This window comes from Otolemur garnettii, unplaced genomic scaffold, assembly GCF_000181295.1.
Source record: "Otolemur garnettii isolate 467f Iridium unplaced genomic scaffold, OtoGar3 scaffold00051, whole genome shotgun sequence".
Classification (NCBI taxonomy): domain Eukaryota; kingdom Metazoa; phylum Chordata; class Mammalia; order Primates; family Galagidae; genus Otolemur; species Otolemur garnettii.
Window position 1 is genome coordinate 11,767,660 of NW_003852446.1, and position 14,728 is coordinate 11,782,387.

At 35.3% G+C, this 14,728-nt stretch overlaps 1 pseudogene; it reads right to left on the bottom strand.

Moving 5' to 3' along the window:
• Nucleotides 1–596: 596 nt before the first annotated feature.
• Nucleotides 597–9,244, bottom strand: LOC111725994 (annotated as a pseudogene).
• Between the last annotated feature and the right edge of the window lie 5,484 nt (nucleotides 9,245–14,728).

Sequence of the window (14,728 nt, forward strand, 5' to 3'; positions counted from 1 at the left end):
ATCCCATCGTGGGTCCCGACCTTCTTTACAGCCATGGCTCTGGTGGAACTGGTGTGACTGAAGGAGCTAGAGACCCCAGCAGAACCAAAGTTGGGCTGGAAGAAAATCAGGCCTTAGTTGAGTTTGGAGCTTGTGAGGCCCCTGTAGGCGAGCTCAGCCCACCTGAGTAGCCACTGGTGGTCTTTGTTTGGGTCCTCAGGTTCTACATCTCAGACTCCTCACCCTCCAACAGCTTGTGTTAAGTGGCAGCTCGATGTCCATCAGCTCTTGGAATTAGTGCAGCTGCTGTGCAATGTTCCACTTGGCCTGGTGCAGGGCAGCCTCCAGCTGGGCCAGCTTGGTGTTGGCATCTTTAATGGCCACCTCCCCATGCTTCTTGACATCCATGATGGTGGCCTCCAGGGAAGCCTTATGGCCTTTGAGACCTTCATTTTCAGCCTGGAGCCAGATGATGTTCAGGTTCATGTCCATCTTGTGTGCCACAGGTCGTCCTCATGCTTCCCAGCCAGTAACTGCAGCTCCCCATACTCGGTCTGGTACACACGCTTAGCCTCAGCCCAGTTGTGGCTGGCAATCCCTTCCTACTGGGCATGGACCTAAATGATGCTATTATCCATGTCCAGGAAGCAGCTATTCTCCATGAACAGGACCACACGTATGTACAAGATTTGGGACTGCAGGTCACAGATCTCCTCTTTATACAGATGCCTAAGGAAGTTGATCTCATCAGTCACTCATTCCAGGTGGGACTCCAGCTCCACCTTGTTCATGTACGCTTCATCCACAGCCTTCTTGATGAGGACAAATTCATGCTCCATCTCTGTACACTTACTTGTTGGTCTCCTCATACTTATTATTGAAGTCTTCTGCCAGCCCCTGTATGTTGCCAAGCTCCACCTCCGGCTTCAGCTCCTGGTCCAGTGTGTCCAATTATCACCAAATGTTGTTGATGTAGCTTTCAAACAAACTGTCCATGTTGCTCCACACCATCTTCTGCTACTGCAGGAGGCTCCACTTGGTCTCCAACATCTTGTTCTGCTGCTCTAAGAATTGCACCTTGTCAATGAAGGAGGCAAACTTCTTGTTGAGGGTCTTGATTTCCTCCTTCTGAGTGCACATGGCATGGATACAGGTGTCCACCTCCAGCTTAAGGGGTCTCAGCAGGCTCTGGCTCACCATGACAGCTGTGATGCCCCCCATACTACTGGCCCTAGCATAGCCTTCACCCAGAGCCACACCAGTGCCCAGGCCATTCCAGAAACTGCCGCTGCTGCCCATGCAGGAAAAGCTTGTGGAGCTGATGGGGGCACTGGGCTGCTGAGGTCAGAGGTGGACACCTTGTAGAACTTCTTGGTCACCCTGATGTACATCGTGGAGACTGGAATACAGGCAGGCAGGCCAAACCAGACAGAGATTCAAGAAGAACTGCTTCTAGATCCACACAACTCTTAATGTGTTCTATCTACTCCAACTACACCATATTTTTAAATACAATTTTGTTTAGAATAATTCCAGATGTACCAAAATGTTGTACAGTTCAGAGAGTTGTTATATAGCCTGCACTCAATTTCATCTACTATTATCTTCTTATATTAATGTGATACCTTTATTACCATTAGTATTCATACACTGTTGTTAACCAAAATACATGCTTTATTCAAATTACCCAAGTTTTTATTTAATGCTATTTATACGTTCCAGGATCCCATTCAAGTTACCACATTACATTTACTCGTTTATGTCCATAGACTCCTCTAGGCTGTGACACTTTCTCAAACTTCCCTTGTTTTTGCTGACTTTCACAGTTCTGAGAGGAGTACTGATTAGGTATCTTGGGGAATATCTCTCAATTTGATTTTATCTGATGTGTTCCTCCTAATTAGACGGGAATTTTGTGTTTGGGGAGGAAAGACCACAGAGGTAAAGTACTAATCTAATCACATCAAATACAGCATTCATCCTGTCATCATATCACCGTTGATGTTAACCTTGATTACCTGGTTGAGGTAGTATTTGTCAGATGTCTCCACTGTAAAATCACTTTTTTCCATCATCCATGTTGTATGTTTTGGAAAGAAGTCACTATACACAGGTCACACATAAAGGGTTGGAAGCTATGTGACATCTCCTTGTGATGGAAAAGTCTACAAAATTTATTTAAATTTTTTTTTTTTTTGTAAATAGACATTGTCTCTTGACTCTTGTATATTTATTCATTAAATCATTTATATACTTTGAGTTTTAATCCAATACTGTATTATTTATTTTGTTGTTCAAATTGTTCCAGCTTTGAGACTCTTTCAGTTTGCTTATATGCCATTTTGATGTAACCATATTGTGGATTTTGTTTTAGCATTTCCTTATTTCCTGCAACTTCGTGATGCTCCAGTTTCATCTTATATTTTCCCTGTCTTAGTTCTAGAATGAGGTATTTCTCTGAAAATCCTTGGATCCTTTCCTTGGGGGGTGATTTCTAAAACTACGAAAATGTCCTCATTGCTACAGGGGTATCATTATTTTCAGGTCCTTTCAGCTAACACAGTGAGAAAATATAGGAGTGTGTACTAACTGATATATGTAAATGTTGGATCTATAGTAAATTAAAATAAGTTCATACTAAAATCTCCAACTAATACTAATATCTCCAACTCTATGCAGTACCACATGGTTATTCTAGTTTTTCCCCCCTGTTGGTTTGTAATCTCTCTCTAACAGTGAAAAACCTGAGTCCCACCTTCCAACACCCATTGCCTTCATTGTTTAATTCCATGATGCATGCAGAGTGATATTTCATAATTATTAACCCATACCTGGGGAAACAATTTTACCAACTAGAGTATGTTGCTCCTACACAGTTCCTTTCTGCCTTTAATCTAACAGTCCATACTCACTTTCAAAGATACGTAGGTCAGCACCTTCCACTTTCAACCTTGGTCCCTTTAATAAGATCATTTCATTCATTTGCAATATAGATTCTTTGTAAGAGTACCTATTTCATCCTGGGATTCCTCTCACCTTTTAAAAGATTTATTTGCAAACATTAAAGTTTAGTTGTTGTGCTATAAAATTCTATGGGATTTGTCAAATAACAGTGTTAGGCACCCATCACTATGGTAGTTTCATTGCCCTAAAATATCCCTTGTGTTTCATCTACTTAACCCACTGTCCTTGCCATATTCTTGGCATCGAACACTGATCTGTTTACCATCTTTATACCTTTGCTTTTTCCAGAATGTAATTTAAATTGAATAAAACTATATGTAGTCTTTTCAATTGTTTTCTCCTACTTAGCATTTAAGATTCATCTGCCATTGAACAGTATTTCATTATATGCTTAAACCACATTTTGTTTCTACCTTGCTTTTTTTTCTTTTTCTTTTTTTTATTAAATCATAGCTGTGTACATTAATGCAATCATGGGGTACCATGTGCTGGTTTCATATACAATTTGAAATATTTTCATCAAACTGGTTAACATAGCCTTTTTGATGGATGTCTTGGTTGCTTCAAGTTTTTGGTGATTATGAATAAACTTGATATAAAAAAAAAACAGGTGCAGATGTTCGTGTGGACATGAGTTTTTAAACCGGTTAGTTAGATATCTAGGATCTTAATTGCTAGGTCAGTTGGTAAACCTAGGTAAGACTAGTTTTACCTCTGCAAATAATGACCAAATTGCCTTCCAAAAGACACATTATATTTTAGTAAAAACAAAAAATGAATACTGTTCAGGATGTTTAGCATTTGCAGGTGGATTTTATAATCATAGAAATGGTTTCATTAATAATAGTAGATTGAATAACACATATTTCAGGCTTACCCAACGGGAGATGCATCACAGAACAGTCCCAGTACTCTCAGTCCTAATGTGTCCACCCAAGCATCAGCTTTTGATGTTGAGGCAATTTGGCATACAGCCAGATGGTAGAAAATGGCCTCGTGCATTAGAACACAAAAAATCTTCAGAGATCCAGGGCTCATAACTTGCCAGATTCTGTGGAAACAGAGCAGTGTATTTCCAGGAGGGGCTTTGAAACTCTCCATTCCGCATTGCAATAGTGAACAGGGAGCATAGCAATATTTTTTTCAACATAGACTCCACTCTGCTACACTCAGCTCACTCAGGTAAAAAAAAAAAAAAAAAAAAAAGTAAATATTGGTATTTCTCATGTGTTAATCTGAAATATAAGGAATGTTAAACGTATTGCGGCTCAGAACACAATACTCCCAAGTATGGCCCCTTGGCATGCTGAGTAACTTGAGCTAAAGGAGATTGGGCAGGCCTCAGAAACAGGACATTTTTTCTGACTTTTTTCCTCCCTCATTTCTCCCCATGAAATGTCTTCCCCAAACAAGCCATAAAACCAAGGAGGTTCACTCTCTGACTTCCTCCCTTTCCCATGAAGACCCTCATGCGACAGGTGCTCTGCACTATACCTGGGGGGATGAAAAGTCATACAGACACATAGGGAAGGATCTGAACAAACAAGGCTTGCAGAAGTTCCCCCTCACCCCAGTTTCCATACCATTAAATCCTAACACTTCTTTCACCACAACTATCCACTTCTTTCATCAGATTTAAAATAATCACACAGAACTTTTCCTGGGTCGATTTTCACTTCTGAAAACTTTGGTATTCAATAAATTCGTATGCCTTCCTTCCATTTATGTCTTTGTTAGTTTTATTTTCAGACCGGGAACCTTAAGAAGGTTAATGATCCATTTCTCTATCCTAATTATAAAATCTCAGATGATTGAAAAAGTGAAACCATGTCCATGACTTCAGTTATTTCGCTTCCTGTCCTTTGCTTGTCATTTAAATGAAGCTAGGAATCTTTTTGATATGATTGAATTCCTTTCTTTTGGATATGTACCTAGCAGTGGGATTGCTGAATCATGTGGTAGTTCTGTTTTTAGCTTTCTGAGGAACCTCCATACTGTTCTCCGTAGTAGCTAAACTAATGTACATCACAATCTCCTTTATCCACATCCTCCTCTGCATTCGTTATTGCTTGTCTTTTTGTAAAAGCCAAGTTAACTGCAGGAGGATTATATCTCATTGTGGTTTTAATCTGCATTTCTCTGATGACTAAGGATATTGAGAATTTTTTCCTATACCTGTTGGCCATTTGTATGTCTTCTTTTGAGAAACATCTGCTCAGTTCCTATGCCCGTTTTTCAATCATCTGATTTGATATTTTCCTATTAAGTTGTTGAAGCTCCTTGTATATTCTTGTTATAAACCTTTGCCAGATGGGTTGTTTGTAAATATCACTTTTCCCATTCTATGAGTTGTCTCTTTGCTTTATTGATATTTTTTGCCATGCAGAAGTTTTTGATCTTGTAGTTATTCAATCTGTTTTAGAGTGTGATAATTTATCTCTCTTGAGTTTAAGAAAATGAGGCTGGAATTTTTTTATAATTTTAGCTTTAAATTGTAAATTGACAAGTTATAATTGTGTGTATTTATTGTATACAAAATGCTGATATGATTTATGGATACAATGTGAAATAATTAAATCAGACCTATTAACATATCCATCACCACAAACGTATTTTTTTGGGGGGGGGGATAGGGAGAACATTTGAAATTTTTCTGTATAAATATACAGTATATTATTATTGACTAGAGTTTGAAATTTTGTTTATCTTCTGTGTTGATTTCGAGTGTGCTACTGGTTATATATTTTTTAAAGTTTGGAATTGTTTTGTAAAAATAGGAGTAAAAAATTCTCTGAAGAAATCGGAGAAAATAATTTTCATTTATTAGAGTGAATTTGTTCATTACTTGTTGTAGCTACAATATTTATTATAATCTCGGATGGCCTCCCAATTTATGAGAAAAAAAAACAGACTAGGTGCTAGGTTACATTAGAGAAGCAGGAAGTTGATTATGTACGGTATTCTTATTCCTCTCCTTTCAAAGTCCCTCTCTCTCAGCATTAACAGGCAGCCCCACCCAATAACTCCTCAACCCACTTCACCCTCACTGAAGTCAGACATTGTTCTCTTATCACTTCTTTGTACCTGTCTAAACATATGAACATATAATGTTTTATATTCCCTTATGTTAATTTGATAAGGATGGGCTTTTTTGTATGCTGATTATCCTGGAAAAATTTATGCTAAGTGAAATAAGTAAACGTGGAAATATAAATATTGCATGGTATTACTTCTATGTTAAATCAGAAAATATGAACCTTAGGAAAGCAAAATAGAATGGTGGTTGTCAAAGGTTGGGAGGTGTTCGAAATGAGGAAATGGGAGAGAAAAAAAGAAGAAATGAGGAAATGTTGGTAAAACAGTACAACTTTCTTGATATAAAATGAATAAATTCTTGATATCCAGTATATACCATGTTAACTATCTTTAATAATAATAATAATATAGTATAGACTTAAAATTTGCTAAGAGAGTAGATTTTAAGTGTTCTCATCACAAAGAAAAAAGGTAACTCTGAAAAATAATCAACACATCAATTAGTTTGATTGTGGGAATCACTGTACAAGGTATAATTATATCAAAACATCATATTTTATAACTTAAATATACATAATTTTTAAATTATTCATACATGCTTCAATTAAGCCGAAAAAAATAAGAAGAAATGTAAAACATCATCATGGTTTAAATATTGAATATATAATACAAAAAAATTAAAATTTAAAAAAAAGAAAATTTTACCCAACCCCAGTCTCAATTTTTCTAGAGAAAATTTTTGTTTGTTCTTGTGTTTATTTTATTATTTTATGATTTTTTATATATAAATTGTAGTATGTACATAAACATTTCACATACATATGTTTTAAATTAAAGTTAGAGTATACATATATTATCCCATCTTTTACATTTTCTACTTATGGTGAAGAGTAGATATTTCCATTTTAGCACAAACAAATATATTTAATTCTTCTTAATCACTATCTAATACGCTATTGAATATATATGCTATGATTTATTTATTTATTTTCTATAAATGGACTTAGTTTGTTTCCTGTGATTTGATAAGACAGGAACATGTTTCCTTAGATCTTGTAAAATTTTTCCATAGAATAAATTCCTTCCAATAGGAATATTAAATGAAATTGTATGCTTATTAATAATGTAATATATACTTCTAAATTTCCCTCCAAAAGTTTATACCAATTAACAGAACAATGTTAGAGAGAGCCTATTACTGACTCTTGCATGCATATGTATTCACCTTTGCATGTATATGTGGTATAACATTACCATTATTTTAAACACATCTTAGTAGTTTAATATTTTCCATCAATTTTGATTTTTATTTGCTTCAGTGCTTTAGAATCATGCTTAACACATCTGATCAGGTTGTTTCCACGATATTTTGAAAATTATCAAATAATTGAGATCACAGTATATCTACAGGAAATTTTAGAGAAACACACCTTTTATAATATTATACTCTATTTTTCTATTCAAGACCATACCATTCAAATTTATTTGTGTTTTGGTGGAAGTTCTTCTTTAGAGTTTTTGAGGACAAAATCTGTCTTGCTGTTAATAAAATCACAAAATAATTTTTTAAAAAATTCATAAAGAACTTTAGACTTATGGGGAAAGTGGTAGACATAATAATGGTCCCATTACGGATGTCTATGTGCTAATTTCTGGAACCTGAGGGTATGTTAAGTTACATGCCGAAAGGGAAATTCAGTTTGGAGATGGAATTAAGATTGGTAATCATTTGATCTTAAAATGGAGAAATTATTCTAGATTACCCAGTTTGGTCCAGTCTGATCATAAAGGCCCTTATAAGTGGAAGAGGAATGCTGAGGAGGTGGGTAAAGGAAGAAGTGACTCTGAAAGAAAGGCACAGAGAAATTCAATATTGCTGGCTTTGAAGGTGGAGGGAAAGGCTATGAACCAAGGAACATGAGTGATTTTTAGAAACAGAAAAACCATGGAGATGGTGTCCTCCAACCCCCCCTCCCCCGCCAAAAAGGAATATAGCCCTGCTGACAACTTGATTTTAACCCAGAGAGACCCTTGGATATCTGGCCTGTAGAACTGTAAGATAATAAACTTGTATTATTTTAAGTCATTATGTTTGTGGCAATTTGTTACAAGAGCAAAAGATAACTAATCCTGAGAAGGAAACACATTGCTCATTTAGGCATATAAGAAATTAAATACATTGGTAGTTTCTAATGTTAAAAATATCACCAAATGTGATACAATTACAATGGATATATAGACTAGTATATTTGTTCTAATCAGCATTATTAAAATAAAGTTAAATGATCATTTTATTTGTCTATATTTGTCACCTGGGAAAGTACATAGTGTAAGAATATTTTTCTTTCTCAAGAAGTTTAATTGAACAAATTTAAACATACGAAATGAAGAAAGCAATACTAAAAAAAAAATACATCAGTTGAGTTTTCTTTTAAAAAAAAATAAGAGCAATGAAGCTGTGGGGGCTAAATTCCGGAATGCTCCTGTGTAAGTAAGCCCCGGATTTAAAATTCAAGATAGAATTTGATTAATTCACATTGTGTGCCTATATCAAAACATCACATGTACACACAAAGATATATAGCTAGTATGTGGTCCTAATAATTAAAAATTTAAAAACTAATTTTGTAAAGAAAAGATCTAACGTGGAAACAAAGGATCAGTGTGTGGTGGAATGTGTGATGGAGCTCTAGTATGAATCAGTGTCATCCACAGTTAACATATTTACATTCATTAAAGTGAGTTTCTAAAGAAAATTCAGTAAATAGATCATCAGTGACGTTTTACACAATGAACTAGGGGCAATAGAATGCAATTAATTTTCAATTACTCATCCTTAACTGCTAGAAGCGTCTGTGTATATCCCTCCTTCACATGAGAGAGAAAATGCTTGAAAATACATTTTCCATATTTTGAGTTACACGCTTAAAAGACACTTTTCCTCATTTAATATCTCCATTTCTATCACTCTTCTGATTTTATTACTCAAAACTCTTGATCTTCAATACCTGGATCCCTTAAGAGTCCCAGAAATAAAAGGAATGATGTGAACAATTTAAATTGATAAATTTTTGCGTGGCCTTTCCTTAACCTTCTTTAAAATTCCTTCTTAATATGCAGAAATTAGCATAGGTCTTTGTTGCAATCTTGTATTATAAAAAGACTAGAGACCAGAGGATGTAGGGTTTATTTAGCTCAGTTATGATTTCAGAAATCCAGTCCCTGATTACCTTCGGGACCTTACCTGGTTAACCTTACTTACCATGTTGGCTATCCACCTCAACTTTCTCTTCTCGTCTTTACAATATGGCTGCCTTAGCTTTATCAGTCCCAAAGAGCAGTTTCTCCTCAAAAATCACCTTTAAAGGGGAGATTTTTTTTTCTCTCTCAAGAATGCTTCCAGCAATCTTCCCCTCGGGTCTCTTTGGTCAGGACTGGTATACATGCTGATGTATAACTCAAGGAAGACTGAGATATTGTCAGCCTCTATTTTAGGATATAGAATACAGTATATGATTGGAGCAAGGTTGTGATGGTGACCAGGAATGCATGTACAATTAGGCAACAGTGTTTGTCCTCTGGTGAAATAGAAGTACCTTAGCCTGTTAAGCGATAATTTATTTCACATTCTGCATTTTGTCATATATTTTTTTTTTTTTTGCACTTTTTGGCCAGGGCTGGGTTTGAACCCACCACCTCCGGCGTATGGGGCTGGTGCCCTACTCCTTTGAGCCACAGGCATGGCCCATCATATTTTCTTTTTTATTAATATTATTTTTAACTGAAAAATCATAAATGTATATATTTATGTGGTAAAATGTGATGTTTTGATATATGTATACAATGTGTTGTTTGTATATAAATGTGTATGTTACTTAACACTTAAATGCAATTACAATTAAATTTAGATATGAACAATTTTGGTGTATGTGATCTAGTGGATCCAGAAATTTTATTTAAGCCACATGGTTTACATTATGATCCTGATCGCTAAGTGAAGTAATGATAGATCATGTTGAATACTCTTTATTACATGCTGATTTCTGCACTTTCTTCTAATCCAATTTCTTAAATTGGGTCTCTGAAATAATGGAGATTATTGCCCCTCTCATACAAAAGGTCTTAATAGTTTAACCAGATTGTAAATTTTATATTTTTCAAAGTGGAAGGTTGAAATTGAAGGTTGTGGTAATCTGGTATCAAGCAAATCTATTGGTGCCATCTTTCTAATAGCATGCACTACTTTTTCATTTTTATTATACATATTTTGGTGATCTGTGATCAGTCATAATTTGAAGTCACTATCATTATTGTTTCAGGGTGCCGGAAACCATGCCAGTACGTGTATAAGATGGTGAACGTAATCAACATATGTTTGTATGTTGACTGCTCTACTAACCGGTTATTCTTCCTTCTCTCTTTCTCTCCTTGAGTCTCCCTATTACCTGAGACGTGGCATCATTGAAATTAGTCCAATTTATATTCTACAATGGCTCCAAGTGTTCATGTAACAGTCAGACCCTTCTGACTTTCAATCAAAAGCTAAAGTTTAGTAAAGAAGGTATGTCAAAAGCTGAGATAAGGTCAAAGCCAGACCTCTTGTGCCAAGAGTTAGCCAACTTTTGAATGCAAAAAAAAAATAAGTTCTTGAAGGAAATTAAAAGTGCTACTCCAGTTTGCACGTGGATGACATGACAGGAAAACAACCTTATTGATTATATGGAGAAAGTTTGAGTGGTGTAAATGGAAGATCAAACAAGCCTAAATATTCCCTTAAGCCAAAGCTAATCCTGAGCAAGGTTCTAACTGGCTTCAATTCTATAAAAGGTTGAGAACCTGCAGAAGAAAAGTTTGAATCTATCGGAGGTTGCTATGTTAGTAATGAGGTAGGTAATACTTTTTCTAGGATGCGTTCAAGAACTCAATTGTCCATCCCATCCTTTATTTTTAGGCACAATGCTGTTATTACACTCTATATGATAGTGTCAAGATAACTTTCATATCCATTGAAGAACAAAAAAATCCATGTGACTCTCTTTCTTGTGATATTCACTTTATTGTGGTGATTTGGGATCAAATACATGGTATCTCTGAATTATATTTATAGTAAGTACGTTATGAAACAGATTACCTTCTTATGATTTTGTTTACTCTCAAATAAAAATATTCTGAAGTACAAACACCTGTACTTGGAATGTTCTTTGGGTAATTACTCCATTTTCCAATTATTATCATACTATCAAAACTGACTAGTGGTAATTGTGGTGTCTAAATGCACATTTTCAATCTGTATTGTTTTCACTAAGCATTTATTTAGCAATTACTATGTTCAGAGTGTTACAAATCATTTTGGACCTTTACAGGTCACAATCTAATTTAATAATACCACACCTATAAGTAGAAAGACAAATAAAATGCAATAGAGGGCAGTAAGTGCCAGAAGCTGAATACACATACATGATGCCACATGTTCTAAAGCAAATTAGAGAGTGGAGATCACAGAGTTTCATAGACAAAGAAAAGGGCTTTATGTTTTGCCTTTAAATATGGTTAACTTTGCTGGCTCTTTCTATGCACTTGGCATTTGGCACAGTTCTTCACCATCTCTTATCATCTTGAAAAAAAGAATGCAGCAAAACAGGGATTGCATATCGATTCCTATGACCAAATGTGATGATAAAGTAGCAATCTAGAAAACTGATCTATTTAGAGATGTGTGTTCCCACAATAAATCAGTGAAAGTAAAGATCAAAGGGAGCTGGATTACAAAAAGCTCAGTGTGGCAGAAAAACACTGATCCGATTGTTAGGGTGTTGGGGGTTAAATCTTAACATTCATTGTTCAGTTATCCCACATAGGCAAGCGATTTCACCTTATGTTTCTCATTGCTCTCCTGTGTAAGATATGGTTAGTGCACTTGATGGCACTTAATGATGCTTTCAGCTCTAAAACACCACGGTTCAGTGGAAAGTCATTGAAGGTTTTGATGGGGAAGAGAGCTGTGCAAAACAATGGCAAACATATTGTCTATATGTTGGAGGAGAGGGAGTTTGGAGACGAAGAGAACAATTAGTAGAACACTGTAATATGTCATGGCTGAAGAACTGTTCTTTCAGTTTAATATAATGATGATATGTTTTATTTAACAACATGTTAATTAATGTATGTTTTCTTCAATGGATATTTTCTTTTTTGATGTCATTGTGAGTTTAGGAACAGAAACTTGATATTTTAGTTTGCCTCTTGACTTTCACAACTTTGTGCTTCTAAACAAGTTGACCTTAATTTTGTCAAATGTATTTGTTCTCATTTTTTATAATAACCTAGCCTACTTTCCATTTGACTGATACTGCTATTTGAATTTTAGATCATTGTTTTTTTAAATTATTTTTTCCACATCACTTCTTTGAAGCCATCCTATCCTTTTAAATGCAATCCCATTTTTCCTATTTCTTCATTTCCCTACAGATTTCTATTTCTTTGAACTGATTTCTTTGTTTTGTTAGATTTATTCGTTCTAAGTAATAAAATACATCTGTTGCTTATCCTGTGTATTAGCAATGCTTTCTATTAATTACATACTAATCTTTCACTATATCTTATAATTCTGTGCAGAAAAAAAACGTTGATTCCAGTTATTCCTGAGAAGAAGGTTGAGTATTTTGTGAGTACATAACCCAGCAGAAATGTACAAATTTAAGTCTCATATAAGTTTCATATCTAGTGTTTATGCTATTTCATGGATAAATAATGTGTCTTCTATTTCTGTATCAGGGTAGGCATTTTTACTATATTTAGGATCAGATAGGAAATATTTTAGGCTTTGCAGCCCATATGGACTCTATTGCAACTATTCAACTCTGCCATTGCAGGACAAAAGCAGCCATAGACAATAAATAGAATGGATATGGCTATATTCCAATAAAAAATTATTTTCAAATGTGACAAGCTGGACTTTGCCTACAGATTATAGTGTGTGAACCCCTGTTGTACAATATCAAATATTTCATAAACCTCTATGTAAATGTTATTCCCTGATTTGGAGTAAAATAAAATATTTGCCATTACATTCTTTATATTATGAATATTATATTATTGACAGCTACAGTTTAGTATTATATTACATTATATATTATATTATATTATAAATAGTATTATATTATATTATGAATATTATATTATTGACAGCTACAGTTTAGTATTTTCATACATCGTACACAGTAATTATATTACTTGAAGAATACTCATAGTCAAAATTTTAAAAGATGGTAATTATATTCTTTAAATGATCAAAATGATAAATATCACTACCTAGTTTTAGGAGTCAACAAGAAAAATAAATAGGTTCAAGAGATGTATGGCTGAAATTCCATGACTAGTTTTTATAGCTCTTTCCCTTTAGCATAAATGGGACTTATGTGTCTCACAAGCCTGAGCATTGTGGTGGAAAAAGAGTTAATGTCTATATTAGTGGGAGTTTTTTTTTTGAGCCAGATCTTCAAGCTATCCCCCCTGGGTAGAGTGCTGTGGCATCACAGCTCACAACAACCTCCAACTCCTGGGCTCAAGCGAGTCTCCTGCCTCAGCCTCCCAAGTAGCTGGGACCACAGGCACCCACCACAACACCTGGCTATTTTTTGGTTGCAGCCATCATTGTTGTTTTGGTGGGACCGGGCTGGATTCAAACCCGCCACCTTAGGTATATGTGGCTGGCACCTTAGCTACTTGAGCCACAGGCGCCGAGCCAGTGGGAGATTATTTATTTTAAGGAAAATGTAGATTTCACTTCAGCAAGTTCAAACACAGAATTTGTTATACAAATTTAGAGGAACTTTCCTGAATTCAACTGGAGATTATTGAACCACATGGGGAATGGAAAATCATCAGACATATTCTCTCCATTTTTCTCTTCCCACCTATCATAGCATTTTCCACCCATGCTTCTTTGTTCATATACATATACATCAAAATGATGCTATATATATAGCATCATTTTCTCTGAGTGCTGTGCATGCCTGGAAAGCTTTTAATGTTTGTTCCTTCCTAATTTTGGCACACATAAAATTTTTGGCTTATTATAGTAGTGATTCTGGATCTTACTTACCAGCTATTTCAATTCCAGTGCCCAATGTCTTCCAGATACAGTAACTGCCTCTTAATTCAGAATCTGGACAGACATTCTGATTGCCCAATGGCTGGCAGTGCATTGCTTGGCTTTGATTCAGTACTACCCCATTTGAAAGAACTATAGTCAGTAAGGGTAGGGTTCTATGACCTGGTGCCAAAATGCAAGCCAATTTAGGCTGAAATAAATTTCCAGAGTTGTAGTTGAGTGCAAGGAAAGAAACTAGACTGATATGTTTGCTACAGCATGAGGGGTAAGGCTTTCATAATTGAGGGAATTATTATTCTTGAAATTAAAGAAAGCTCTTTCAATAATAGGGTTTAGAAGAAGAAAGACTCTTAACATTCATTAGTCAGTAGCTAAGAGGACAGAGTCCTGGGTGGATAAGCACATTATCCTTAAACTTTCTCAGAATAATTACAGACCTAAGGAGAAAAAGGGATCTTGGGATTCAGAATCAAAGTCTTCATGTGAGGGAATAGTGAGGTGGTTAGTATCAATAGATATTAACAAGGAGCAGGATTTTTTCTGAAAAGATGGAATAATAGTGTTGAGGGAAGGGACACTGGGAGGAGAGAATGTTGTGCAGTTAAGAAATAAGTAGACTACACATCAGAGTTTTAA